The sequence below is a fragment of the Lampris incognitus genome, chromosome 15 (assembly GCF_029633865.1).
Source record: "Lampris incognitus isolate fLamInc1 chromosome 15, fLamInc1.hap2, whole genome shotgun sequence".
NCBI classification, from domain to species: Eukaryota; Metazoa; Chordata; class Actinopteri; order Lampriformes; family Lampridae; genus Lampris; species Lampris incognitus.
This window is the reverse complement of record NC_079225.1, coordinates 31,853,682-31,866,746: the sequence shown is the minus strand read 5'-3', so window position 1 is coordinate 31,866,746 and position 13,065 is coordinate 31,853,682. Positions and strand designations below refer to the sequence as shown.

General features: G+C 42.2%; 1 long non-coding RNA gene across 1 annotated transcript; it reads right to left on the bottom strand.

Moving 5' to 3' along the window:
• Positions 1–3,958: 3,958 nt before the first annotated feature.
• LOC130124713 (uncharacterized) lies at positions 3,959–5,563 on the bottom strand. The gene is made up of 3 exons (XR_008811394.1): positions 5,547–5,563; positions 5,301–5,411; positions 3,959–4,129 (listed from the first exon to the last, which is right to left on the bottom strand). It is a non-coding gene; the product is annotated as an uncharacterized LOC130124713 (long non-coding RNA).
• Positions 5,564–13,065: the final 7,502 nt, after the last annotated feature.

The following is a 13,065-nucleotide window of genomic DNA, read 5'->3' as shown; positions in this document are numbered from 1 at the left end:
GTAGTCCTTCTCTCTCTCTCTCTCTCTCTCTCTCTCTCTCTCTCTCTCTCTCTCTCTCTCTCTCTCTCTCTCTCTCCACTGTCTCACTTCACAGGCAAAAAAAATCAAAAATTCTGTTGGCATTGAAATATATTGAATTTGACAACTCCAAGAAAGAGTTACTGGAGGATAGCGTTTTATTTTGGGTGACCTAATTGTACGCTCCCCATGGCTGCTCCTTGTGCGGTATCTCACTCACTCCTGAAACAGCTTCATTTCTACATTCAAATTATTCATCATTGCCTGGATTTATTTCCTCCTTTCTTCACTTTTCATACCTTTGGTGTTCTCTGCGGGGATTTGAGATGGGGGGGGGGGAAAAGTGCCTCTTTGTTTTTTTTGGGTTTTTTTTACAAGCTATTGTTGAAACACCTTTACGTCTCTGGTGTACAGGAGAAACTGTAGTGATAGACAGGGCTGCCCTATTTAAAGCCAGATTAAAAAGAATCGCACGGGAAGTCTGTGTTAAATGATGATTGCCTATGACATTTAACAATTGATTAAAGAAAAATGAGTTTTAATAGGTGATGGTGGTATGTGCGCGCCGTAGTCTGCCACTTGAAAGAAAGCAGCGGCAACCCTTTTGATGAGATGGTAAACTCAACATAGAAAATATAAACATTACACGTGATCAAAAGAGGCTATGGGTTGAAGCATGTGATTACAGCAAACGCTCTCACACCTACATTCATGCGTTCAACGTGATACACACTGCATAAGCGGCTTCGCCAACATACTTCAGACGAGCGGGACTTTCCACTTCTTGGTGTTTTAAGAAGTGGAAAGTAACTTCATAACTCCTATAGTTTTGTTTTGTTTTTTGGGGGGGTTTTTTTGAAGTTTTTACGTGTACCCCTGCCGAAGTCTTTCTTTAGCACATATCCCTTTGTTTTTAAAGTTTCATACTTGGGAAAATAAGAGTGTAGGCAGTTTCACACACACACACACACACACACACACACACACACACACACACACACATACACACACACATACATATATGTGTGTGTGTGTGTGTGTGTATCGATAGAGGGAAGTTATATATATATTTATATATATATATATATATATATATGAAACGGCATACACTCCTCATATATATATATGTGTGTGTGTGTGTGTGTGTGTGTGTGTGTGTGTGTGTGTGTAGGCATGCATGTTTGTATTGTTTACATACATACATACACACATACATATTTTTATATGTATGTGTGTATATATTTAAATGTATATGTATGTATGTGTGTGTGTATAGTTCTTATCATGCATGCATGCATGCATGTATGTATGTATGAATGTATGTATGTATGTATATATGTATGTATGTATATAGACATTAGCAGCTGATGAGTGCACGATGCATGAAACAGGCTTGCACTCCTATGAATTAAAGCTTTTTTTCCTTCATCTGTATTGATATATATATATATATGTGTGTGTATATATGTATATATGTATATATATACACATACATACATACACACACGCACACACACACACACACACACATATATATATATATATATATATATATATATATCTTCATTCAAGTAATGCCCCATGAAGAGATGCAAGTTTCATTGCTGTGTATCAAAAGAGCTTTTCCCAAAACTGGAGCTGATAATGACCCACCGTCATATTTGTGAAGGACTACGCCAAATGGGCATTGAGACAAATTCAAATCACACCAGTCTGGAACATGCACTTTTTTCCCCCTCCCGTTAGTGTTTCAAACCCATCATCAGAAGGTAGCGAGTGCCTGAATGCAATTTTGGTTCTTTCCTACTTGAGTGTGATTTCGTACAAAACTTGTTGAGGTTTAGTAAAAAAAAACCAAAAAAAAAACAACTCCCACTGTGAGTTTGAGCATTGCTGTGGAATATATCTTTAGAAACGCTGAAAGCTCACAATATTGTTGAATTAGTTTATCAATACTTGCATCACTGTCAGTTGTTGTGTTAAGTCATCTTCTCTCAGCGTGCTAATTATATTTCTGAAACCGAGGCATTAAAATGAGTGGAAGACCTTGGGGAAAAAAAAAACCAAAAACACATATCCAAACATCCACAAACAAACAAGCAGGTAAGGCAGGCGGGTCCAAGGCCTGGCAGGGAAGTATAGTGTGGCCCGGCAGACAGGATAAGAGACAGACAGACATATAAAGACATCGTTAGAGAGAAGTTACTCCTCCCGGGTGAAACTCCAGCGTCTCTCCAACAAGAGGACAGGAGTGACAGAGAGTGGATATTTATGTTTCACAGACAGAATGAACAATTACAAAGAGGCCAGCAGCGAAACGCTGTTATTACACAATCCAGTGGTTTTCAAAGGCGGAAATGGGGCTCAGAGGTAAGTCATCTGGAAAATGACATGTACCCCTAAATCATTTTGGAGAAATGTATGTCAAAAGTTTATTGGGAATGATGTTGACAAACTCTTTCTCCAAAGTATCCGGATAGTGAGGTTGACGCGGAAGTACCTTCACCGGGAGAATATTTGTGTGGCACACTTTGTTGGGGAAGCAAATTTCTGAGACGGCGCTTCAGCTGTTAAGAAAATATTTTGAAAATTGATGTAATAAGGTTTGACAGGAAAATTTAGTCTTTTTTGCTGAATATTTGGCAATGCCGTACAATAATAAAAGCATCAATCAATGCAGCCGTCGTCCGATTCAAATGCTTGAATGAAACATGCACAGAAAACATCATCATGGTAACTAAAATTAACTTTTGATTACATTCTTTAGTTGGTTGACTGATGGGTAATTTCTCAGTTTTGCAAACTAATAATTGCACACTGCATGAAATAGAAAACATAGTCCATAGGCTAGCCCCACATACATAACATATGCATACATAATATACACACACACACATATATACACATATACATATACACATATACATGTATATACACACACACACATATATAAACACACACAAACACACACACATATACGTATATGGTTATTCCAAAGGGTCAATAGGGTTAGTGGTTGTGTCAGAAAGTACAGCCGATGTAAAATTTTGCCAAATCATTATGCGGATTGACAAGACCATACTGGATCGGTCGAGGCCCGGGTTGACAACGACCGCCATTGGTGCTTTGCCCTAGTGGGGTACCAATGGAAACTATAAAATCCCGCTGTGGCAACCCCTGAGAAACAGGGAACAAGCCAAAAGAAGAAGAAGAAGAAGAAGAAGAAGAAGAAGAAGACATGAAATAGAAAACAGTGAGGCCCAGCCTGTGCGATACATTTATAGCCAAAACGCGGGAGGAATCCACTTTTTGCATAGAACTCTATCCCCCCTCCAAGTTTTCCTGTGCGAGTCAACAAATACAACTTCATCTGAGAGTTTAATGACTTGGATTGTATTGTGCTGTAAATAGTTCCTCTCCACAGGGCGCTGCATCGGCCTGCGGACGGTTCCCGGCACGTCTGTGAAGTGTGGCGGTGCCCTGTGGGGACACGAACACACGCACGCACGCACACGCACACACATGCACACACACACACACACACACACACACACACACACACACACACACACACCAGCCCCGCCGGCATCCCCCTCGCAACAGCTGCCATGCTGCAGGAGGCAACCATACCCCTCGCTGATCAAATCTTGTCCGTCACATTTCCCCTAATTAACGGGCATCTGCTCCCCCCCTCCCCCCATTCTCCCTACAAGGCTACACACTCTCCCTCTCTGGTTGCAATCATCTGATTGTCATGACCTTTCACCTCTCCGGCTCATCTGCCTGAATGCATGCCTGTCTGTCCGCCTGTCAGCCATATGAGGGGAGCTGAGCTGGAGAAATGCAAGGGCACATAAATGAACAAACAAATAATGATGTGTGTGTGTGTACTTTTGGGACACAAACAATGTGTTTTACTAACTTGTAGCGGTGGTGGTTGTGGAGGTACTTCTGCATTATAGCTGCCTCTTGTTTAGCATATTGGAGTCTCTGCATGATGGACGTTTCGGTCAGGAAGAGTGCGAGCGGAGTGGAAAACTTCAGCGATGAGTGTGAATCCAGTGGGGTAGATCTAGTATGGGGCCGGAGGAAGCCTGTTCCCTTGCAGCTTCTGCACAGCAAGAACACAGCGAGGGATTTAAAGGCTGATGATTGACACATCTCAGCAGAGACGTAATTGTGAATTACATTTCTAAAAAGACCAGTTCAATTCTCGAGACTGTCTGGGCCATCCAACCATGGCACACATGTCATGCCTCCGTGGAATAGAGGTCTCTCAAGCATTTCTACACATCTGAATCCAAGTTCAAGTGATTTCGTCTCGCTCGGGTCAAAAATCTACTCATTTTATATTGGAGACATACCGGAGAAGTTGTAGTTATCCATTCTGTGTCTCAACCTCTTCTGGTTAATTACAAAAAAAAGAAGAAGAAAAAAAAAGAAGAATAACTTCACCATATCACGGTGTAAAATAAGATTAACATAAGTCATTTAGAGCCCACACCAATCTGCTGCTGGGTATCTGGAAGCAAAATGTCTTTGTGAAAGCTGATGTCTAAGGAGGCTTTATGTCATACGGAAAGGAAAAGGGGAAGGAAGGGGAAGGGGGTAAGGAGGGTAGTGTGCGTGCGTGCGTGCGTGCGTGTGTGCGTGCGTGTGTGTGTGTGTGCGTGTGCATTCCGTCATTTATTGCACAAGAGCACCTGAACAGGCACCAGCTGGCAATGTGAGAGGTGCGCTCTAATTTAAAATGCATCTCATTAAAAGCAGACCATAGCCTGCCACTTTAGCATTTCTCTGGTTAAAGACACAAACTGGAATAAATGGTTATCTCAGAAACTCCAAAAGAAAAGCTCCTTTCTCCCTCATATGCTTTTCAATACATACGAATTTTGACCAACGAGAGGCTTAAGTAGATTTTGTTGTTGAAATTTGACCTTGAATTATGTGTTTCCCCGCGCCGCCGAGATTGACCGCTTTTGTTTGTTTGTTTCTATTGTTTAAAACCCATTTCCCGTTTGCAGGGAGAAATATACTTAAGAGAAGTGTTTATTCATTTGTAGAGATGGCGCCACCGCCATGGAGAGGAGACTTGATGGAAGCTCAGATTCATTAAAACTTAATTAATATGCATCATTATGTAAATGAGGGTGCAGTTAATGAGTTTTTAAAAGAAGCATTCCTTAATTAGTTCACTTTTAATGGCATCATCATTTATCTTTTTCTTCTTTGAAGCAGAATGATGCGCTATAGATGCAGGCAGTTCTCAAATGCTAATCTACCTTTTATCATCTTATTTTTCTGATTTCCACGCGATGGCGGCGACATCCAGAACGCTGTCGCTAATGAGGGACGTTTACGTGTTTTAATGTCAGTTATTTCCGTTCAAGGAGCTGCAAAAAAAAGACAAATAAATTCAGAGAAGGGAGAGGATTCACACAACAATATGAAACGCTTATCGGAGAGCCTTAAAAAAAAGATGATTAAAATGTATCGGCCAAGTTAAATACAACCCTTTAGCTACTCACAAATGTAGTCTTCTTTCTCTTTTCCTTTCCGTTTGGGGGGGAAAATATCTCAACAGCTCGCTTCTCTCTCTCTCTCTCTCTCTCTCTCTCTCTCTCTCTCTCTCTCTCTCTCTCTCTCTCTCTCTCTCTCTTTTTTGTTCTCAGAGAACAACACCAGCAGGGTGTCAGAAGACTTGACAAAACCAGGAGACTTCTGACAATGTCACACTTCTTGATAATTGGTTCCTGGCACTTCCTGTATAAAATAAATAAATAAAAATAGCAAACTTCCTCTTTCAGAGCGAGGGCCCGGCAAAAGTTTCTTCGCGCTGTTGCACGTGAGCTGCCACTATCTCCTCCCGAACCGCCACGCCGCCCCGCGCGGCTGTTGACACCGCTACGCAAACCGTGAAGGAAGCGTCTTTGTCAGCCTTCGGCTCGGGTTTGAGGTCTCTAACTGCTAACGTGTTAACACGGCTTTTGTTAGTTGGTGGAGATTTGCCAGAAGCACTTCACCCCCCCACCCACCCCAAAAAAAAACAAATCCTTGCAATTCTGCTCTATCTTCAACACCTTCTGAGCGCGTCGCCTTTTTTATATTTGTATATCAACTTGAAGTTGAATTTATGTTAATTGTAGCATATATGTTCTCAGAATGTGTAGCATGACCCCCCCCCCCCGCCTCCATCTTCTCCTCCGGTGAGCATTGTGATGGTTGTGGCCCTGAAGGGGTAGGTTGCATCATTTCTCTGAAGGCATCGGCACTGGGCGGAACAAGCCTTTTGCATTAACAATACATATATCATGCATGAATGTGCTTCTCTCTCGCACATTGATAAGTGGATGTGAATAGGAAAATATATCTATCGTATCGCATCGCAGCTGAAAGGGCACGACACTGCATTGCATTCTTCAACGTGCAGAGATGTGACCCTTGACCTCTTGTCACATCCAGATTCCCACCAGCTCTTCTACTTTTCCCTTCATTCTACAAAGGCGTTTTTAGCAACATTAAAGCCAACTAATGACGACAACCCAATGACACGAGGACGATCTATATATTGCCCGTTGTAAAAATAGGGTATTTACTGGTATTATTTATAATGTTCAAATTGTATAATTATAAATTACACATATCATTATAGATATTTGTGCTGCATTGTCTCTCTCTGTGTTTTGTCTCGGAGAATAGATGCGGCGCATCCTCTCATTATTTAGACATGCATTCCTGTGGAATCAATTCTAATAGACACATATAAATTATTGTTTAACGAGAAGCTGTATCCCATAAATTATTCAAAACACCTGGGATTACAATGCGAGATCAAATGATAGGAAAGAAGGAGCACTCTGCTGGAGGCAGCCCGCACACAAGCCATCACATCCCAGTTTGATGTTCCACACAATCTGCTTATGCAGTCATAATTGGGGGGAGTAGGAAACGCCGTGTGTGCCGCCGCTCCGGCCTTTGCTTTTGCACACCATATTTGGACATGGGTAATTGGACCGCTGGACATGGTCACCAATGTCACCCTGACAAAGGTACGCAAGTCTTGTCCTCTGCTCAAAGAGAGTTACAAAGTCTGCTATTAAATAACATCCGGGGACCAAAAAAAAACAGGACACAAAAATATATGTATATTTGGCTGTTTCTTCCCTACGAAATAATTACAAAACTTGCATGAAGAAGAGTGAAAGTTAGAGCGAGGCCTCGCTGGTTTACAGGCATTGTACGGACACAACCTGGAGCAAACTGTAATCATTTTTTTATAGCCACTTTTCCAGTCCTGGTGAATTTAAACCGCTAGTTGTGATGGGTAACAATACCGAAACAGTGGAATTTATTGCTGTGCTACTGTGCCCTGATGTGTTGTAAAAAGGACTCTCCAGTAGATAAGGAGAAAGCCATTGTGTGGTGTGTGAGTGATGGAGAAGGGGAATTCAAATTGAGTCCTCAGTCATAAAATAAATAATGTGTATGCCACCAAAGTGGGGGGGGGTAGAGAGAGACAGAGACAGAGACAGAGTGACTGAGGGAGAGAGGGAAAGAGAGAGAGAGAGAGCAAGAGAGAAAGAGATGGCTGAGATAAGAACAATAATCCGCTCTCACAGGAACCAGGGTCATTGTAGGCCGGCAGGCGGAGGGCATTGTGGGATTGGCAGAACATGGGGGATGCAGGTGTGTTGACGGGTAAATGTGGTTTTGGTGTTTCTCTCTCTCTCTCTCTCTCTCTCTCTCTCTCTCTCTCTCTCTCTCTCTCTCTCTCTCTCTCTCTCTCTCTCTCTCTCTCTCTCTCTCCCTCTCTCTCTCTCTGAGTGTGTGTGTGTGTGTGTGTGTGTGTGTGTGTGTGTGTGTGCCTGCGTGCATGGGGGTACACTTGGATAAGGAGCATTGAAAATGGGGCACATAATTGCCCCCACAGATGGATAAAGTGTAAAGAGGCGAGGAGAGGCTTTGGAGAAGGGGGCTAGAGCTGCATCGTGTGTGCTCCAGGTACATAATGGTGCTGTATATATTTTATTTTGCAGAAACCCCGTCCAACTGAGTCAAGCTGAGCAGCAATGAAAACAGCCACTGTGAAACTGAAACTCTAAACAATTGTCATTGTGAAATATTGAAAACTTCAGCAAGTAAAAAAAACGTCGCAGTGAGAATAATTGGAAGTGTGCATCTGCATTTGCATGAATGTGTGTGTGGGTGGGTGGGTGTGTGTGTGTGCAAAACACGCACATAGAATTCAAGTGCAAGATGTGGATTTCTTTTTCTACAAATTGCAGTAAGTTTTTAACAGGTGCAGTTCTGCAACACCACCAGCAGGACTACTTTCTCTCCCCTCCTGAATCTAAAATTCGCTTCTCAAAAAAAAAAAAGAACAAAGAAAAGAAAAAGACACAGATAGAGAAACCCAGGGAGGAAAAGGGATTAAGATGAAGAAAGTACGGGCTATGGGGGGAGAGCGAGAGAGAGGGAGAGAGGGAGAGAGAGAGAGGGAGAGGGAGGGAGAGAACAAGACGGAGGGAGTGAGAGAGTGATGATAGAGTGGGTGGGGAAACAGGAAGAGGGAGATCATAGAGCGGGAAAAGGCAGAGACAGAAGGAGAGGGAGAGATCATAAGAGATAGAGATGCATTTGCACACTCGGAGAGGGAGTGAGAGACCGTAGGGGACTGTCCCCATTCCTCCGCCCCACGCTGAGAGCTCCTCTCCGCGACCGTGCCACTTCCGATCAGGCACACAGACGTTCCTCAGCCCCCGTGACAGAGCTAGCGAGACTGGTAGTGCCAGCTAAAGGCTGGATCCCCAAAGAATACAATGACGAGAGAGAGAGGGGGGGGGGGGGGGGAGAGGGAGAGGGAGAGGGAGAGGGAGAGGGAGAAAGTTGGGCTCTCAGTAGGCTTGTTCCTCCCTCTCTTATTCATTTCAATTACAAGGGGCTTGTATTCCTGCAGGGCAAGGCCGTGTCGTGTGATCCACTGTAATGCAGCAGGGGCGACATGGAGAATCCACGCTAATGCACCATTATCTGCATATTATATAGAGCCGGTTACGTTAGCGGCTACAGCAGGAGAAGAGCTTGGCAGAAAGATGTAAGAGTAAAGATTATGAAGGTATGCAAGTATGCATTGACGTCAATTACATAAATACTGCACCTTGGGAGAAAAAAATGGGAGTATTTCAAATACATCTTGAAAAACCTGCAATGAAATAAGTGTTTCGTTTTCGTTACGTTTAATGTGATGCAGACTTTGGAGCGTTTAAACGTATGGTCGTATGTGCTTTAGATGCCAGGGTTTTGCAGAACATGCTGGTTACATTAGGACTGTAAACGCTTGGAAACACTTCTGTACATCCATCCATCCAGCCATCCAGCCAGCCATCCATTATCCAAACCGCTTATCCTGCTCTTAGGGTCGCAGGGATGCTGGAGCCTATATATACACTCAAAAATACAAATACGGGTACATGCATATATGCATGTTCATTGCACACATGCACACACACACACACACACACACACACACACACACACACACACACACACACACACACACACACACACACACAGAGGCATACACTGCCATTAGAGCAGAGCAATTTATTGTTGCTATTCTTTTCTACGGTTACAAAAAAGCAACACGGAATCTGTGAATCTGTGAATTATGATGCCTAATCTCTGACTCCGTCTGGTTTTTATGGCCTCTTCCGAGGCAAAGATTATCTTTAGAGTCCTCTACCTGAGGTCTTTCACCCCCCCCCCTAATCTGCAGTTCAATTTCAGAAGTGCTCGGATGTTTTGTCGAACTACTTCCTTTTCAGGAAGTGCTCTTTGTTCTGCGGAAAATATATTTTATTTGTATTTATGCGTATGAATCGCATACGCTGAATGCCGGTGATGAGATGGCTTAAGTTCCCCTTCAGAGTTCATATCCTCCATAAAACTGTCCAATTATCTGTTCTTGAGCTCAGAGGCGCTTGTGTGTGTGTGTGTGTGTGTGTGTGTGTGTGTGTGTGTGTGTGTGTGTGTGTGTGTGTGTGTGTGTGTCTGGAAGCATGCCCAACAGTGCCACCTAGCCCCAGAGCATGGAGTAAAAGCTAAGCATTAACTTGCCTTTACAGCCATGTTCTCCATCATCCAAAATCTGTTAAATCGTCATTGTTTCATCAGATATCCTTAAAATAAAGTTTTCTTGTCAGTTTTCGCATCTTAATTCTGACCCTCTTATTTTTTGTTGTTTTTGTAGCTTTCTCGCATTCAAATTATAACCACGGCATTTAGAATTATAGAGACAGTTATTGTAATGAAGGTAAAGTCCTCTTCCAAACCAAAAAACAGGAATCAAGTCAACATCTTATTGTGAAAACTGGTTGTGAAATCCAGACACGACGTGTATATTATGCATACCTTGTCGGCACTGTAATGTAATACCTCACTGTGAGCAAGTGAGTAATTTTTGGCTGTGTGATTCTGAAGCCGAGCAGGGGAGTTATTCTGTGCCCGATAACTGCCAAAATAACAGCAGATAATTAGGCCCTTTAGAGCACTGGGTGTCTCTTAACAAAGGCACCTGCGTTTCCTGTGGTGTTTGCCGTGCACCCCGAGTGATTGTCATTTTTAATCTAGCGCTCCTGCTGAGACTTCGTCAGCAGCAGCCTGGTCTGTAGGGTGCCAAACACCGCTATGAAGGGATGCTTTGGGAGTGCACTGGTGTGTGCATTCGCATACCCATACATGCATATAAGCTCTAACGTACTGTACCTGTTTTGACTATGAAAGCAGGTAGGCATCCACACGTGTGTGCGTGCGTGCGTGCGTGCGTGCGTGCGTCCGTGCACACTGACATGGGTTGGGATTTTCGCTGTACGTCTGCAGAGGTACCTCTCCGTACCTGCCCTTAAGCATCCTCATGTGTATCTGTGTATCTTCCATGTGTGCATGCAATTTACTCCTCAAATATTATTGAGTGTTTAAATCTGACATTCCCTGCATGTCTATAATTGCCACGTGGCAAAATGGTTGACATTAAACTTGACACCGTGCCAGAGGTTAATACTGTCAATCAGCCCCTGCAAAAATAAATTAGTTTTCCGATGTCTAAACGTGTATAGCCATAAAGATGGCTTGCTGGATCATATGGGGCCCTAAACTTCATCAGTAAATGTTTGCAAATGTAAAGAAATTGGTTTCAAGTTCATCCGAATGAGACAATTTGTTTTTAAACGCCCGTCTCTTCTGAATTGCCTCTGTCTGCGCTGATGACTGTAAGTGCTGTTGCATAAATGCTCTATGTTCATGATTCATAATTGATTCCATAATTTCATACAATAAATAGATAATTTCTTTGATGTAAGGTTAAAACTTAAATCTGATGTGATTTGATGGATAGTAAATTAATTTGTTACAGTTAAAATACAATATGGCACACGCTCAGGCATATAAAGGGCAGCCTGACACAACGCTTGGGTCCTAACATCTGCGATGAGAGAAATGCATTTCCTACCATTGCTTGCGAACCATGCGGAGAATATTTCATAGAATAAAAAGTTTTCAAGTGCTGCATATATTACATTAAAGGTAAATTATTGACGTCTGAAGTCAAAGCAGACAGTCAAAATAAACTTTCGAAAGACTCCCAGGGACGTAAGCGGCCAACGAGGTATTTTGTTCTACTTGTAAAATGCCTGTGTAATGTTCGCACTCAGCGCCATTTTGTATTTTCATTCGTTTTCATGATATGTACTGTATAATTTGTTTATGTATTTTATATTATTTTCATTCACAATTATAGTTCTTTCGGCGTGACTAAGGTGTGGATGTATCAGAAAAACAAGACGTGCCCAAGCAGTAAACGCCCGTTTCTAAGAACCGACCTGTGTCTGTTGTCGTGAAGCGAGCTACAGGGAGAATTCGCCTGCTCAATACGGGTAGGAGAGACTATAAGACTGCAGCGCGTAGCGACGCGACGAAGATCCAGCATATCAGATAAGCAAAGCCCATAACGCATTGTTGGCATAGCGACTGCAAGTAATGGTGATTAGACTGTGTTGAAAGCGCAACTTTTCATGCCAAACCCAAGAAGTGCTCTACCACAGCCGTTAAGTTAAGGTGGTGTGAGAAGTGGTTCGACTTGGAAATTGCAACTAAGGACTCAGGTCTATTAACCTTGCATACTCTGCTTAGCCTACATGTTTGGGGATAAATCTAATGTGCTGGTGTTCGTGGTTGTTACATGACAAGGTTTAAATGGGAGCGCCACCCCTTAAGCAAGGTATAATAGCAACGTAAGCCCATATGCAAGTGAACACGTTTTTAGTAAAGGTTAAAGAAAATGACGTTATTATAAATTGATTATTAATTATTATTATTAATTGAAGATTTGTGAAAATGTTGTGTTTTATGAAAAATAACCTAGCTTAAAAGGCAACTTAAGTGAAGTTTACCATTGATGTGAAAACCTTTCTTATATAAATGATAAGTGATTTAATGAATTTCTAAGTATATTCCCTCTGCAATTAAGGTTTATACTTGCATATTTTTGCCAAAGTAATTCCCAATCTTCTTATTTTTTGTTTTGAAATTGAAATCAACTTGAAGTCTAGCTAAGGTAAATAATGGTAGTTATCTTGATGCAATATTGAAGTCTATATTTAGAAAAGTAGGCTTCCCACATAGCCTTCACACAGTTGTCAAGGAATTCATAGTTATTAATAACCTTCCTGGCTACTCATACTTAGGCCTACTGTAGCTTACATTTATACATAGCCAAATAGAAATCAAATTCAAGCTCAATAGTTACACACATTTCATAGCCATTCAAGTTATTTTAAGATGTCTGACACAAGCACTGATACCTGCCGTAAAAATGCCAAACCACCTGCTCAACCTGAAGCTACTGACACCAGATCTGCAAAAGAAGTGGAAAGGCTACATAGAAGTTAAAGAACCCGAACCCTAACAAAAAAGGGAAAAGAACTTCGAGAAGAAAGGCTGAAGAGCGTACAATGTCGGTACAGAATCATGAATGAGAAATGGGGGTATCGT